The sequence below is a fragment of the Idiotropiscis lumnitzeri genome, chromosome 16 (assembly GCF_059441095.1).
Source record: "Idiotropiscis lumnitzeri isolate Australia: NSW breed Sydney's pygmy pipehorse chromosome 16, RoL_Ilum_1.0, whole genome shotgun sequence".
Lineage (NCBI taxonomy): Eukaryota > Metazoa > Chordata > Actinopteri > Syngnathiformes > Syngnathidae > Idiotropiscis > Idiotropiscis lumnitzeri.
The window spans coordinates 3,739,897-3,753,307 of NC_142406.1; the positions used below are offsets into that span (position 1 = coordinate 3,739,897).

Here is a 13,411-nt window from a genome sequence, read left to right on the forward strand (position 1 = left end):
AAAACCAGACCGAGGAGAAGTCAAGACAAGAGAAGTGAGGGAAGGTCGAGTCTGAAGGTTGTGATTAAGGAGTGACGGTTTTGGCGGCTCTCTGATGATTCTCACGTAATTACAAGGCCTGGTGCACCTTGGAGACCTTGGATGTTGCCACCTAATGCACCTACCACATTTCCTGTTCGTGTGTGCGAGATGTAAAATCTCAAATTATGTTAATGTATTTTCTACTAATTTATTTGCTTATATTTTAACATAAGCCTGATCAATAAAACCAAAATATTTACATATCGATATTAAATATGATACTGGTTATTGTAACAGAGTTGGTTAATTGCTTGTTTTTTTGTTTTGTATACGCACAAGGGAAGAGCACATTAGGGGGAAAAAAACTATATTAAATATTAAATCACAATTGCAATCTCTATGCCGTTTAGAATATTTTTCAAATCCTACTTGAGTCACACCACATTTGAGGTTCCACCACCGTACGTTCTGCAGGGATTTCCTCCCTCGAGTACAGGTCGGGGCTCTTCGTCTAACACTGTGGTCCAAGCCTTTCACAGCTAGCAAAGGACACAAACAGATTTCATGTATAGCGGCTTCACACTTGCATGTGTGTGTTTGGGGGTGCGTGCGCGTGTGTCAGGTAAAGTGGCAGGCAGAGAGCAGTGCCAGCACTAACACGGGGGCCTCAGCCAAGATGAAAGCAGCTGTCATGACATCTCATGGGGGGGAAAGAGGAAAAATCCATCTATCGACACTCCTCTCCGTGTCCACTCTCCCTTCTGCTACTGTTCTGGTTCTGACCCAAAATGGGATGTCTCATAAAATGTGTTTTTCTCTCACCGCATAAACTACAATGCATATCCATGACTTACAAATTGCTATTCAGGACAGGATTGCCAATGTATTGTGCTAAAGTGTAATTAATAAGGTCAGTTGAATGAACACAAAGATGTAATGTAATAAAAGAAAAAATAAATGTTTGCTTTCGTGATCGACATCAAAAGGGAGTTGACTCAAAGACCTTCTTTCATTCGCTTTGGCTGAAGCAACCAGGCTTGGCCGACGCATAATGTGCATGTTTGTGTGTGCGCGCGCATGTGTGTGTGTGTAATCCTCATGTTATGAGCGACTATCTGAGATTTGCTTAAGAGCAGAAAGCATGCTTCTATAACTTGAAACATTTGGTTTATAAGATGCTTTTAATGTTTTAAGTTAGGATTGGAATAAATTAAGCGTGCACGTCGGTGTGTGTATTTGTGTTGGGGGAGACTTTGACAGGTCAGTGATCAAAACCTATGATGGAAGGGAGGGCAGGTAGCAGACGGGTGAGGGGGCGGGAGTCTCAGGTAGCAACCCCTGTCAATCAGTGTGTGTGTGTGTGTGTGTGTGCACGCACTTGTGAGTCTATACATAACCTCTGCATTTCACACATGAGCATCATGATGAAAACACGCACAGTTTGCAGCTCATTGGTTCTTTTTATGTGCAATCTCTACATTCCGTCAATAAACAGACAGAACTGCTCAGCCTGTGTGCGCGCGCGTGTTCGACTGTCAGAGAGGCGTCGCTTCCAAAACAGGAACCATACACACAGTCTGTGAGCGTTAGCCTAAAGCGTCGTGTCATCATTCTCAACTTTGATGAGCTGACACCGTGACGACAGAAGACATAACGGAGGAAAATTAATCATGTTTATGACACTTGAGTGCAATACATTGCTGCAAAAATTCTACATCATGGCTGCACAGACTCAAAGAAAAAGCATTCGTAGATTTAAGTTAAGCAATTACATCCACAACCTACATGATCATATTAGTTCGACATTTCATTCATTTACTCCGAAGGGTTTATTCTTTTCAGATCGTTTCTCTGTAATGGCCGATTCAATTTAAAGCATATTTGCAATGCGACAGTTTTTTTTAAACAATCAGATTATAAATTCATCCTCACAGGACCAGCATGCTGACACTTGATATAACTTCTTTTGATTGGTTGGTCAGAGCAAAAACTATTTGTGCCAAGTTCGACTAGTGAATATAATGAATTATTTAAATTGTTATTACGCTGTTATATTACGTTGCAAATTGGTCTTGATGATTTCTGCGGCGATTGTATTATGTATGTGCACTAGAGGTTATCCGAACAAAATATCCGTGTGCATATGGCAATAACACAACGGCGGTCCCAAATGGAAAAAGTGACGGGACGTTTGTCTGCACAATAGCGCAGGCGTACATTGCATTACGTCGCTGCAATGACATGGTGACTTACTGCCAGCTTTATGACTTGCTCGGGTGTCACACCCAGTAGCTGTGGCACCAGCCCTATCATTAAGAAAATGGCGACGAGATGATTAGAATCGAAAAAGAAAAAAAGAAAAAATCCCCCCACTCACGCACACACATACAGGCGCCACATGAAACTGCGTGTGTACGACCCGGCAAGGCGCTGATGAAGTCGACTGATCAGAGACGAAAGGTGTAAGGAAAGAGTGAGGAGGGGGGCTGGTTCCAAGAATAGAAAAGAAAAAAAGTACAGTAACCAAAAGTTTATGCAGACCTTAATTACAAGCAAGCCAAAGCCGGATGCAAATAAACAAAATAATTACAAGAGAACACAATGAATCTCAGGCCCCCCCACCCAGCCTCGAGGACAGAAAACGGCAACAAGAAATAAACACAGATGGAAGTCTTATCTATTCGAAACTTGACTGAAAGGTGGACGTGCGCCAACCTCAGCACAGTGCACACTTTTGGAAGTTCCACAATGTTGATTTGGCATACACAAATATGTGGATTTTGACCAACTACTCCTTTCTCGAAGGATTCTGCATTGCAAGACCAGAGACAGGTCGTGAAGAGAACCACTAACATGGAGGCATCATATCATATAACTTTATTTTTTGATACCCTCTAACAAGATGAGAATTATATTTATGACTCAAATATTGTCTTGTCAAAGAGAGCCGTTATTATGCGGATTGAGAACTTGTGATTTTGTCCACTTAAAACCATTAAAAATGAACACATATGACCGAGTGTATAGTGACGACGGCGAAAATTTAGCAACACGTGTCTGGTGCTCAATGACAGTCATTTGCGGTGTGGTTTTGTGAAATACGTTGCCGTTTTTGTTGCTACCGGAAAAAACAAAATGGTGTCATATACGGATTGCGTCAAAGAGCAAAAATGTTTTTGTAGAGAGTAGTTTGGCCCAGCTGACCTTGAGTGAGAGGCGAGATTTTCCCTGGAGTTAATGGCAAAATTATCATTGTGAATAAATCGAAATTTCAGGTTCACGTACAACAGGAAATGGAAATGTTATAAAAAGTATAAAAAGTATATTATCTGCAGTATCGGTATTTCATTGACAGTTAACGGTTAAGAGCAAAATTTGAAATTTGGAAGCCTAGTTTTATATGCCTGGCAGTTATTTTTTAAATCATTCAAATTTGCCTGGGTTAACACTCTGTGGTGTCAAATTTACAAGACGTTCATTTTAGTTTTACTGAGTCTCTAAGTACAGGCCGTGCGTACTTTGTCACCTCTGATAACAGACGTGTTGATAATTGCTTGTTTAGTCAACAGTTTTGACAGCACGCAGAGAATACATCATATTATTTTCTTAATCCGGCTGTATTGATTCGAGCTCTTGAAAACTTACTGTGACGATTTAGTGACGGCACGTCCGCTTTCTTTCGTCTTTCTGACAGCGAAGGCGTTCCGACTTATGTTACATAACTGGAGTTTGGCACTCAAGAGACCAGTATGGCCATCTCTGTGAAGCCTGACTTTCCCTCCTGTGTGTCACCGTGGCCCTTCTATTCTGCGTGGCCTTTGTATTTCCGACAGAAACTCAAGCATTCAACCTTCCTCCCGGGAGCTCGGTGCTGTCAATCAAAAACACAGAGATTTTTTTTTTTTTTTTTAAAGAGGCTCTCTTATCGATTCAAGAGCTGCTCTTTCAGTTCTCCGGAACAATGAAGACACACACACACCAACCCCCATTCGAGAATACCGGGCAGGTAGTCATTAGGGATTTTGTGGTATGCGTCTACCAGCAAGTCCGCGTAGCCGCCTGCATACTTGCGTCTGCTCAGCGTCCGTATGTAAGTGCAGACATCACCATTTGGTGACACGGGACGAAAAGCATGCAGGGTTGCATGTGATCGTTATTGTCCTGTGCATAAAGTGCCCAAGCCGACAGGTAAATGCTTCAAAAGGAAGCAGGTCAACACAGAGGTGAAGTCGCCCCTCCGGCCCACCTGACACTTTTCTTCACATCTTGTGTTCTCACCGCCAATCCTTTCTTCTTTAAGTCTTTCGCTTGAAAATTTGAGAACCTGGTTTTGGTTCGATGGCTGTGTTGTACCTGTACGGCTCTCCAGCATGAACCCATCGTCGTGGTAACATTGATGTGGGATATCATCGGGATCTTGGACCAGTGGATAGAATCCTCCCATTAAAGCGAGACTCCGACTCTGCAGAGGCTTTATATATACTTCTGCAAAAATTAAGACAAAGTATGATAACACCTCAACATTCATAATTAAAATTATTACTATTTATATTATGGTTTAATTTTGACAACTATTAACTGATTTCTAACGAAATTCAAGTTTTCCGTTCAATCGCGCGTTTCAAAAAAATAAAGGTTTTCCCTTCTTTAAGGTTCTCTATCATTGTGTTCATCTCAGCCAAAGCCAGTGGTCCAACATCTAATCTGTCATTTCATTCTCGGGGCCAAAACTGTCTTCAACTGTGGTCTTCACAGTTTATTTTGCGACTGCTCCGCAGGAGTAAAGTGACCGTTTCGGTTGATGTATATCTCTGAGGGATTATGTTGAGAAAGACGTCAAAGTGTTTTTAGCTGTGTGTCAAAACGGACACGAACATGAAGCGACTCAAGGCGACGGACTTAATTAGAGAGAGAAGAAGGGATGGCAAAACCATACCTCCTTATTATACTGTCTCCATTGAGATGGAAGGATGAGGACAAGGGGGGAGGAAGAGAAAAACAGTGGGGCGACTGGAGTGCAACAAAAGGTGGGGTGACCACCCTTTGCCGCCTGCACTCATTCTCCCTCTTCTGATCACTCACACAGGTAGACAACAGCTTTCACGTGGCACCCACACAGCCAAGGAAGAGAGGAAAGAAAGAAAGATAGCAGGAACAAGAAAGAGATTGAGAGCTTCTCTTTAAGCTGTTGCTCCTCCAGGCGAAGGAGAGAGCAATAGAGGGGGCATTGTCTTCCGTCTCCCAACCTTTTCTCGTGACAGGCAGGCAGGCCATCGGGATGAAGGTATGCAGCAAACCAATGGGCCGTGACCTTTACCTCCTTTCAATGAGACAATACCGAAGGCTCGCTACGTGATGACCCAACTGCTTGCTCCACAGTCAACAGAGTTGGTGAAATGAAAACACCAGACGACAAGAGACACCCGCATAATCAAGGAGTGAACCATTGCCATTGAATCTTAGATATAAGATATCATATATTTCACTTTCAATTCTGCATTTCAATTCAGTTCAATTCAATTCAGTTATTTCAAAGCATATGCAGTGGACAGTCAAACGTTACACGCAATGAAAATACTCGCAAGGACTGGACTTTAGGCTCCCTGATGTCACAATAGTAGGCCACGTCCCTCAAAGGCACATCAAAGGTTGGATGGGGAAAAATATTCATGCCTTCCAAAACACTTTGAATACAATGACGTGTGAGTCAGGAAAAAAAAATATTTTCTGCACTTTACATAATATAGAACCAGTATTATTTGGAGAGATGTTTTGCATTTTGCCAAATAAGTGACACATGTTTTTTTTTTATTGTGATTTTCTAACTTGTATCATGAAAAAGTGCAGAAAGAGGAAACATTACTTCACTCCAAACCCTCCACCTGCAGTACCTGCCTGGTGCCCTTAGCCCTGACCTCTTCACCCTCGGGGAGCAACAGGGAGGGTTTCTGTGTGTACATGTGTGTGCGTAGAAATCCTGAACAGGTCCATCTGTCAGGATTAATTCTGAGGTTTCCTCCCCCCCGATACTTCCCTCTGTGAAATCACTCCCACTTCTACCATCCTGCTCCTCACTGACAGATGATTCTCGGCAAGGAGCATTAAGGGAGACCAAGTGTTTAAAAAAAAAAAAAAAAAAAAGCAGAATGTTGTAGAAATAGGAGAGGGGAGTCAAGAGACCAGGCAGAATATGGAGGGAGCTGCAGCGCGCTGGCGGCCAGCCTCTGAGGCCTAACCACAAGGGCCTAAAGTGGCTCATTGTGGTGGGACTGGCGTCTGTGTAGACTTGGGTCCCTTTACTTTCTCCCCTTTGGCCCAAGACTGATCCACTCCGTCCAGGCCAGGCCCTCACTGGAGAGCTGGAACACACCAGGGAACAAAGCTCAGCCCGCTAGAGAAACCCTTCCTGCACTCTTCGGACTGCCCATATGTCCCTCTTCATCATCTTTGCATGTAAAAGTGTTTAATTCCACCGATTTAAGTATTTTTCTTTAAGACGGAATACGTGCCAAGGAGAGGATTTGCGGCCTCTCACTTTAGACGATGAGATTTTACTTGGAAACTAGTCGGCCTCAACATTTTCATATTTATTTATTTATTTTTGTTTTAATGGGAAGGGCAGTCAAATATTAGCTGAGTTGTGTCACAAGAGAAATGTACTGCAAATATCAGGGCCCGGCTGATGCTGATTCTGCTATTTGGCAGAATACAATTATGATAACAGATTAATTAAATAACCTAATGAGAAAAATAACTTGTTTTTTGGTGTCTTAACACTTATAACAAAAACCTGAATTAAAGGCAGAACTTTTGACAATGACAGTTTTAAAATATTCGGTCCATTTGTATTTGTTTAAAACAAATCTGTAACTATCACCTGTTTTTTTTTTTTTTTTAGGATTTTTGAGTAGACGGGGGAATGTTTCAATGTCATTATCTTTATATGAGGTTGTAGTGTGTGTATAAAAAAAAAAATTTTTAAAAAGCAGACGGACTAATAACGGCCGGTCGATTAATCGGTCGTGCCCTAGCAAATTTTAACATTCAAAATCTTCCCATTAATAAAATATTGGAATAATTTCGACACTTTAATAACTTTGCACATCTTTGTCATTAATAGTGTCTACATCCAAATCATGAACAACTTCTTCATGTATGCCGCCAGTGAGTGAGTGTATAACTCAATTCAAAATGGTCTACAAACGTTTTATTTTTTACCCTTCATGCTTCCCAAACCACACATCGAATTGCTCTTCTGTATTGATTTGTGTCAGGAAACATGTGAACAGTCAGATTTTTAGTCATGGATGTTGAACTTGGCAAGAAACAAGGAATTAAATGGGGGAGAAAGGAGTCCTAAGAATGGAAGAGTAAGTCAAAGATGTCCAAAAAAGTGTCTGTCAAGAGCAGATGATTTTTTTCCCCAAATAATATCAGCTAAATCAGAGAACATCAAAGATGTCAAGCATTGACCTCTGTAACATTTTTGTTGAGTAACATTTCCAGGAATAGCTTGTCATTCTGAGGTTTCTTCATGATTAAAGACACTTTGCCAATATGAAACTACTTTTACTTCTGACTTAGAGTGCCAACTGATCTGAAGGAGCTGTTCGTTTCTACTCTTCTCCAAGAAAAACAAAGATGTCCAATACTTGGAATGAGAACTGTATCGCGTTTCTGACTCTTTTCATCATCTCAGTGACGGTCCTTGACTTCCCAAACTGAGGGAATGGAGAACACTAACCCCTTGCCATTTTTGCTTCGCTGAATATTGGAGCTATTATCTCTCGCATCGTCAATCGAGGGCAGCAAAGAAGGCTATTAAAGTATCCCCTTGCCCAGGAAAAACAATCTCAGGCTGGGGCTAGAAGGTTTGGAGCGCACTAGCCGAAAGTCATGAGGGATCGTGAGACGCCTTGAGTTCTATTTTAATAATCAACGCACCGTGAATAGCACATCTTCATATTTTAATGCCAATTATTTGAGTGCCATTGACGACTAAAGACGTCAAAAATCTTTTTTTTTTTACTTGGCTGGTTGTGAATGAGTTAAATCTTTGTTTTTAGATTCATGGAGTTGATGCAGTTTAAGACTTTTTTTTAAGGATGAGCATCTATGGTCTTCCTTTTTAGCAATGGGTAAATCACAAAATTGCAGAAACACATTTATAGGGTTGCCGTAAATGTCCCATGACGACTTAGTGGACGGTAAAGCTTTCAACTTGGGATCATCAGAGTACTACTGTGTCAGGGAATGAGGGCATTTTTAAAACTTTACACACTGAATGCAACACCATGCATCTAAAGTGTAAGCTCAAATGGCGCATCAACTACAAGTCACTTTATTTGGGAGCAGACAGATGGTGTGAAATCACACCGAATCCGAACGACAACTGTCCTGACAAAAAACAAGCACCAGAGTCTGCCGGCAAAGAAAGAGAACGTCCACTGATGCGCTACTTGGAGTCGACTTTTTGCATACACGCTGTAACATAAGTGCCAAGCTATTGTTCGAAGCAATAATGAACAGGTTGACTTAGCGTGGAGGAGTCGGGGGTCGCTTGACCCGCCCTATTCAAGAAGCGGCAGAGTGATGATGTGTCACTTGTGTCTGTGTTCACCTCGGGGCTCAGTTCACCGTTGAGGGCTGCTCTCAATCGTATACTGTCCCTACTGCATCCATGGGGGAAATGCACGGGATGTGAAGCCTAACTCGATGGATGGTTAGCTGCTACTTTTTGATCAAGATGACTTGAAACTGCGCAGGGTACAATGAATACTCAAGACTATGAAAGCATTCTGGAACAAAACGTGCTGCCCAAGTCTCAGCCACAGGTTATCGTCATTCCAACAGCATAAATTACAAAAAACACACACAGCTAAAAACACCCAAGAAGGGCTAAGAGAAAAAAAAAAATTCTGAAGTGGTCCTCTATGAGCACTGATGGAAATGAGCACTCTTCAAAGGAGTTGGAACATGCAGCCTTAGATAAGGAAGCCTTCACACCTGAATCAGCTGGAGAAGTTTGCTCACGAGGGCCCAGATACCAGTTGACAGGTGCAGAAGTCTCATCGAGAGCGACAGAAATTGTTGATTGCAGTGATTGGCTCGAGAAAAAAAAATTCCATGGCGGTAACAAGTCTCCAAAAAAGTTGGTCTATATTGTCGCTTATAAATACAGTCCAGTATGTTGGGCTATATGTTGTACTTTTTCGTCAAATGTGAGACTTACTCACTGCAATCTGTTTTTATTTATATTTCAACTCTTTCGAGAAATGGGGTGTAGACTAACTAGTACACTGTAATAACACAATAGATCGAAAGCGTGTAAACCAAATATCTGCAGGTGGAAGAAACACAAAGTTGCGTTACAAGCAGCAAGTCAAGCAATGCATTCTCGGTACCCACCGAATTAATGACGGCCAATCTCGGAAGTCCTCGGTGGGCGCCTAGTGGGACCAGCCGGGGGAGTGTCAGGGCCCTTGGTCTGGGTACTTTCCACACCCTCGATAAGGCCTCAGATAGCATCAGGAGGCCATGCTTGTCGCCCAGGGCCATGAGAAGAGCGGTCCAATTGGTTTATGAAAAATGTTTTTTGTTTTTTTTCCAGGCATACTTCACCATCTCTTTATCAAGCTACAACATCAGTATGGATAAAGTGGGCTAATCAGATCACCACAATGTTCCCATCGGAGAGAGGGGATGGAATACGTGAGCTGGGTCAGGTCCAGCATGGCCATTTAAATGCCCCACAGAAACCAAAGAAAAACAAGTTGCCGCCCTCTTTCAAGAAAAATGCATTATCTGCACAGAGAGAAACCGAGCATACTGGGAAGTGTAGCGTGGGCATTCAAGTTGAATTTGAAGCTTTTCGTGGATTTTTAAGATGACGGGGGCAAGGCGAACAAGGAGTTACACAACATGCGTGCATGCACAACATGCTAAAACAAGACACACAGCAACATACTTCTAAGTGAGAACCAAATTGGTTTTGCCTCAACTTTTTCCACAAACACAAAATAACCCAGGACCTTAAATGAAGTGTCTTTATGAGACGGAGGAAACTGTAAACACTTAGAAAAAAAAAAAAAAAAAAGAAAGGTTGAAAATTCAAAATAGAATGTGAAGAGCATTCCAGACTAAACCGCAAATTGTCGAGGGAGAGAGTTACACGTCACGTCTTATCAAATCAGGTTAGGAATTGTCTTATACTGAAAATATATAGCAAAGACATCCACTGCATCTATTTTGGATTGATTTGAAACCTCATGGCCGTGGAGGCTTTTCCATCTCCAATGTGTTTGATGTGGAGAGAGCAGCAAGAAGAGCCCTTTCACTAGATGGCACTCTTTGCTTTGCAGAGGAAGGGCTGCTCACAGTTGGTTGAAAAAAAAATGCCTAAAACCTCTTCCAAACAAGAGAAACACTATTTGTTTATGCCTCATCTCCAAATGCTATGAGCTCCCAATACAATAAAAAAAAAATGGAGTCTTTCACAGCGGGGAAACAAAAATATTTGCATGTGATGCTTATCAATTATCATGTTCGGTGAAGGAATTAAAGGTTGCTATTACATTGTTATGACCTTCTCTAACACTGCTTTGATGCACATTCTGTGTTTATGGGGTTTTTAACTGCTTGTGTGTGTATACGTGAAAGGAGTTCATGCTCCCCAAGATGACTGGCCAGTGAGGTAAACGCAGCGGAGAAAATGACAGAGTCAACAAGGTGTTTACGAAATGGGGGGAAGACACCGACACGGGCACGAGGCAATACACGCGCAACAACAATACGACCGCATAAAATACGCACACACACACACACTCACAAGTGCACAAAAAAAGACTAAGAGGATGGACTGCAAAGCGCCGGCCCCCCTCCCACCACCATCTATCTATCTCCGTCTCTATGGGCCCATTTAGCTGGTCTGCTTGGCTTTGACGCTGCCACAGAGGTTAGACTTAATGACACGTTGGGAAAGAGACAGCGACGTGAGGGGAGGGAGCGAGCCAGCGCAAGAGGGGCAGCTGAAAGGAAAGAGACGGGGGGGGAGGAAAGAAAAAGAGGAGGGATGTGAGGTGCATGAAAGGAGGGATGGATGAGGGAAGAAGGGAATACATAACGGCTTGGCTGACATACGTGAGTGTAAGTGCAATTCAATTGATGTGAGAAAACAAAGCATCTGAAAAAAAAATGTCGATCACATTTACACGAGAAACTAAGCGGAAATAGAGAAGAACAAAAACTCACTAAAGTGAAGCATTCCTCCACTCGGTGATGATGCATCTGATGTTCTGAGAAGAGCTCCAACCACATTGAGTTTGCTTTCCTGGATACAAGTTTGCGGCATGTTCACGATGTACTCTCCCGTAGAACTGACTGCTGGATTATATCCTTAAAAAAGGCGAACATGGATATTAGAAACAGCGCTCAGTATGACGCAACGCTGCCACTTTGTAAACTACAACTTCAACAATAAACATATTGTAAAATAAATGCCTCTATGACAGCGTCAATTTTTCTGTACTTTTCTTTCACTCATACATCAAGCATGTCATATTGGGAGATTATATATAGTGAAGCGGTTGATGTACTGCATTTTCTGGCTTACATTATTCAAAGTTATGAATGTTGACATTGAGTACAGAGCCCCTAAAGGGATATAAACGGAGGAAGTGGTATACAAGATAAAATATGTGCGCACTAAATTAAGTTGTTTCCTGTCCCTGTATGTAATTTTCACTTGTGCATATAGAGTTTCCTTCAGCTTATTAAAAGACTTGTTAAAATGATTACTTTGACTACAAATAACAGTAATGACTTAGCTTGTCATCGCTTAGTGGCGTCAAACTTGTTTTTTTCATCATATTATTGCATCTGAATTATGCTGCTGCAATAAATATCCTTTTTTTAAGTAGAATAAATTTGAATTCAAAATTTATAAAAAAACGGTGGTGAGCAAATATTCATGAAGAAAACTATTGCCCAATTTATATTATAAATGTGTGTGTATATATATATATATATATATATATATATATATATATATTTCATAATGTGAAAAACTGAAATTTCATCGCACGAATAATTACAGTCGGCGACTCTTCAACGCGCCAACGGAAATACCCCATATTGGGTTTTGAGGCTCCACAATTAATTGAACATCTTACTTTCTATTGAACCACAAAAACATGACATGATTGTCAAGGAAGAAGTGGATGGTCACAAAGAAGAGGAATGGGGCAAGCATAAGGAGTGTGGATATTTTGAAATGCTATGTTTGAATGGGACGCCATTAATTGATTAAATCCGTGCATTGCAGTGACAGAGACTCTCCATGCTTCGCTTTCTAGCTAAAGGTATAATGAGAAACAGGAAGTAAACATTTCTGGTGCGCATGCATTTGTGTCAGCCAAACATAATAATTCATGATCAGCTGCAAAGGCATAACTCGTCTTAATCCAACTCTTGCAATGGATCTCATTAGATTTTGCAGGTGTACCTAATGATGTATACCCAGTGAGTGGCATACAATTAAATGCACATTATTTCACTCTCCTGTGCAACTTTAGAGCGCAGAGCCGCCTCTCGGGGACGCAGTGTTGAACCAGATGTCAAAGTGGCGTGCCGTCCCTGAGCGACGGTCGGCCTTTGTGGGACGGCAATTTCACACCCACCTGAATTAAAGTCACTTGAGGAGGACCTAGAAGTATATGCGCACACACACGTGCACATAGAGAAAGACAGACATGCACGTACAGGCAAGATGGCAGATCACCTAACTGCTCACTTTGTCATTTGCACACTCAAACAAACAAACGTCAGCAGGGACATTTCTCATCAGGCCTCTGAAATTAGCAGCCATTATCAGCACCTGCAAGTCTGCAAAGAATTGCTGCAAACAAACCACCAGCGACAATGGTAAATTGAACTGAAATGCAATGACGACGTTGCAAAACAGAAAAGAAAAAAATTTTCTCGTCTCTTAAGTATAGAGGCAAAACATTAAATTGCCGCTACTATATTTAATTAAGCCCGAGCTCACTGAATCAAACGCACACCCGTTCGTTCAGAGTGTTTTTTTTCTGTATTAATTTAACAGCGAACAAGAACCCATCACTCATTTCAATTAGCCAACGAAGAGCAAATTAATGGGCAAAATTTTAAGAAGTTAAACAACCCTACTTTTGAAATGTCGCTGTTAAGCTGATTGTTGGTCATCAGTGGCGGCTGGCATTCACGTCTATTTTAAACCTAATAATTAAATAATCAAGGGAATAATCAGCTGCAAGAGGCTATAAAATATGTACTCATTTAAAGGACCATGTTAAATAAAAATGTATGTTAGGGAAAATGTTTTTTTTCCCCCCCACGATAATCAAGTGAGTAA

The 13,411-nt window shown here is 41.5% G+C and overlaps 1 protein-coding gene across 5 annotated transcripts in view; it reads right to left on the reverse strand.

Moving 5' to 3' along the window:
* The window catches only part of pdk4 (pyruvate dehydrogenase kinase, isozyme 4), a 55,816-nt gene extending 43,904 nt beyond the window's left edge, over positions 1-11,912 (reverse strand). For 4 of the 5 annotated variants that reach the window (XM_088318237.1, XM_088318239.1, XM_088318238.1 and 1 more), the window contains exons 1-2: positions 11,272-11,912; positions 4,375-4,506 (exon numbers count right to left, since the gene is read on the reverse strand). The gene's annotated coding sequence lies outside the window, so the exon portion shown is untranslated. Of the gene's footprint in view, positions 1-4,374; positions 4,507-9,429; positions 9,562-11,271 lie in introns of all 5 variants that reach the window. The other variant, XM_088318236.1, reaches the window with a different exon arrangement.
* Positions 11,913-13,411: the final 1,499 nt, after the last annotated feature.